This window comes from Dioscorea cayenensis, chromosome 13 (genome assembly GCF_009730915.1).
Source record: "Dioscorea cayenensis subsp. rotundata cultivar TDr96_F1 chromosome 13, TDr96_F1_v2_PseudoChromosome.rev07_lg8_w22 25.fasta, whole genome shotgun sequence".
Classification (NCBI taxonomy): Eukaryota; Viridiplantae; Streptophyta; class Magnoliopsida; order Dioscoreales; family Dioscoreaceae; genus Dioscorea; species Dioscorea cayenensis.
In genome coordinates, this window is record NC_052483.1 from 7959591 (window position 1) to 7963625 (window position 4035).

A 4035-nucleotide genomic window follows, 5' to 3' on the forward strand; every position below is an offset into this window, starting at 1 on the left:
CTTCTCATCATCTAATCATCATTGGGAAGGTTCTTGAAGTCTTCACACAAGCAAAGAGATGGAAATGTGGTTGCCTTTATGCCCTTCACTATAGCACATAAGGCTATCAGCGGCGTTTTTTACGGCCTTTAGCAGCGTTTTTTATGGCCTTTAGCGGCGTTTATAAACGCCGCTAATCCATCTCTCGGCACTTTTGGAAAAAGCCGTGACTAGTGCCACTAAAGTTAGCGTCGGTAACTTAACGGCGTTTATAGTAATAAAACGCCGCCATGTTAGTGCCGTTTATTAAATAAATGCCGCTTGAATCTGGCGATGAAGGTCGCTGTAAGTCAGAAAACTACCCGCATTTTTTGAAATGAACGCCGCTATGGTGGCGGCGCTTTATTTAAAAAACGCCAGCAAATGGCTGGATTGGAATTTTTTAAAAACAAATTTAACGGCGTTTAAATTATAAAACACCGCTAGTTAGGTGGCGTTTTTCCGTAAACACGCCACTAATTTAGTGGCGTTTTAAAAATAAACGCCGCTAAAATAATGGCATTCACAGCAAGAAACACCACGAGTTTGCCCACCTATAAATATTATTTAATGCCTTAACGGCATTTTTTGTGATGAAACGCCACTAAAATAGTGGCGTTTTTTACAAGAACGCCATCAAATTAGGGATTCGAAATTTACAGGTTATTGTTGTATGTTGCCGGCGCTTTCCTTAAAAACGCCGCTAAAGTTGATTTTGAATAGGATTTCTTGGGAATTTTATTTTTTTGCATTTTTACAAAAAGAAATACCAGTAAAACACCTGGATTAAACATTCAAGATACCAACAATCACTCATACTTATTTATGTACACAACACAATTGTTGATGTTCAATAATTTCAAGCCAATTAGAAGTCACAAACGTCTTTGGTATTCCACCATAATACAAAAGCAAATAAAAAGTAACTAACATTAGTAAATAGTTAAAGGTTTGTGATTCTTGTCTTACTCCAAATAATTCCATAATACAACTGGAAAACAAAGATAAATAAAAGCATTGTTTCACGTAATGATCAAAACCACTACTGATCTCCAGAAGGTTAACTCTGCAATTAAAAAAATTATAAGATTATATTCCACAATGAATTTAAAATTATAACAAAATAGATACAAACACAACAACATTGGCACTTTCGAAATACCTGTGACTGAGAAGTCGAGCTAGCTATGTCAACTCCCGGGATAGTTACTCCAGGAAAACGATTTTGTAAAAACCCAAGAAGAGCATTATATCGAGCACGTTCTTGCTCGCGTTCTTGCTCACGTTGAGCACGTTCTTGCTCACGTTCTTGGTCTCGCTCCTCTTTCATTTGTTGCATTTGTTGTTCCATTTGATGAAATCTCTCAGGAAAATCACTTGATTGGGTTCTTGAGGAAGTATAATTTCTGCTACTCGTACCCCCATAATAACTTTTGGGTGTTGGACCTAATCCAACCCCTTTTACTCACCCACATCATTCTTTTCCAATAAGTTCTGTCAGAATTTCAGTTTCAACCATCTGCATATCCTCATCTACTGTTTCACATTCAGCTAACTTTTCATTTGCCTTCTCCTATATATATTGAAAAAATTATTTTAAAGAAATAATATATTTCAAAACAAATTACGAATTAAGGAATTCTTAAAACATAATTATTACCATAATTTGTTCAGTTTCCACGTTCATGTGAGAACCATCCTTTTTGGTATGAGTTGATTTAAAAAATTCAAGGCGTCCTACTTTTCTTCCACTGTTAACCTTCTACAAGTATTTAAAAAAACTTTTCAAATCACAAACATCAAGAGATTAACTTTAAGACATCATTAAAATACAAAGGAAAGTAAAAACAACGTTTATAACTCACGGTGGCAATTTAATGCTCAATATATATTTGCTTATCATTTCCTTTTCCTTTCTTGCAAAGCTCTTCGATCCAGAGGTATGAGTATATTTTTGTTGTTTTCTGCTAGCAACCCCAAGCCTTTCTAAATTCTACATAATGACATGCATACTAACTTAGAACTAATAAAGATATGATAATTTCAATAAAGTAAGTAAAATAACTATACATACCTCTCCTTTACTTGAATACCAAAAATTGACTAATTGGTCCCATTGCCATCGAATGGTTGCATTTGGATGTTTATCTTTGTTTGCTTGCAAACCATCTTCTCGTTTGAAATGACGCTTTTTCAAATCATGCTTGTAATCTCTCCATTTCTTCCCCAAAGACTTTAGCACATACTCTTTCGAAATTCCAAGAGCAAATAGTAACTATATGAAGACATTATAAACAATTTAGTTTATTAATCTAACTTGATGTTTATATATTTATAGAAGCAACATTTGCATTACCTCAATAAATTTGAACAATTCATCCTTCAATTTTTTGGGACTTTATGCCAACTCTCATAATGGAGCCCAATTTGTTGACCCAGCTCGAGCAAGCATGCAGAAATCCTGCAAAATAATTGTGCTCGGCCCCAATTGGTTGTCCCCAAATGATTTGCACTCACCACAATCCTCTCTTCGGTGGTAATGACCACAACTCCTTCGAGTTGTTCGGCCTCTTTTTTTGTCATCCATTTCTATCAACTACAATAATTTATATATCGTTGGAAATGAGGACATTAATAATAATATAATAAACTCGATTAAAATTGAAGATATGTAATTAACCTCGCATTTTAAATTTTTCTCGCTTCTATTAACTACGGGAACGTTCTCTAATCTGGTACTATTGTTTTTGTTCCCTCTTGTTCATTATGATTTGAATCACTGAAGATGATGGAACCGAAATCAGTGAGGAGCAACATTAAGTGTTGGAGCGGATCTATTAGAACCAAGAGGGACTCGATGGATTGGAGTTACAAGTGTTGCTCATTCTAGCACCCACACACAGTTGTTACACCCAGGTAGCATTATTAGGAGCACTATTTGTAGCGTAATCAGACATACAACCATTTTCATACACTTCAATTTTAATTTCGGCATTTTTCCCTTATCTACATCATATAAACAAAAACATGTTAAAAAGTTCAAAATAAGTTAATATATTAAGAAAGAATATAGAGAGGGATTTCTAGTTTTAATGTTTGCATGGTCATGGATTTCTAGTTTTAATGTTTGCGTGGTCATGGTTTCTAGTTTGTGATGGATCGATCATAATTTCACTGTTTTAAGACTTAATCCCCGAAGACTTGTTTATGGAAATTCAATTTTATTTGATGTTGGAGTATAAGCAAATTGCATATTTGATTTAGTATGTTTCCAAATTAAAATCATGCATTATAATCAATTTTCTAAAAGAGTTTGTAGTTCCATTAATAGTTCAAGCATTTCAGGTTTAATCATGTTTATAAGCGACTCAAAGCTTCGATTAATATACAGTTCCCAGGTTAAGATCGCGGAGCATGTGCAAGGATTTTTGATGAATTAATTGATATTATCAATACAATTAATCCACTAAAAGAAATTCTAAGCTCGGCCATTGGTATTTAAAACTATATGCTTGCTGAGATGCGGAACATGTGCACATGTTTTGACGAATATAAGTTAAATGTGCAATGCAATCAACCTATGGAAAGAAATCAAGCCGTTTGAGATACCGATGTTTTCGATATAAGTTAAATGTGCACGATGCACGATCAACCATCTATTTCTACGACCCTAAAATCATAGCTTTCAATTTGGCGATGGATATGAAATCATCTCGAATCGTGTGGTATATGCAACAATGTAAGAGGCGCTGGAACACATTGAGCGGACACATTACATCAAAGTCCCAAATTTATGCAACCTCAAATTTCGTATGAGGACAACAAAAGATAATTTATAGAGAGAGCTGCTGCTACCTTGTCCTTTTTACAAAGATTGAACTTGGGATGATCAAGGTGTTCTTGTCGCAAAAGCACTAGCTCACGTGCCAAAGTGCAATAATAAATCTTTCAAAAATGATGCAGAAACATTTATATTGACTATAACAAATATTAGTGCTATAAATAATAGATTTCAAT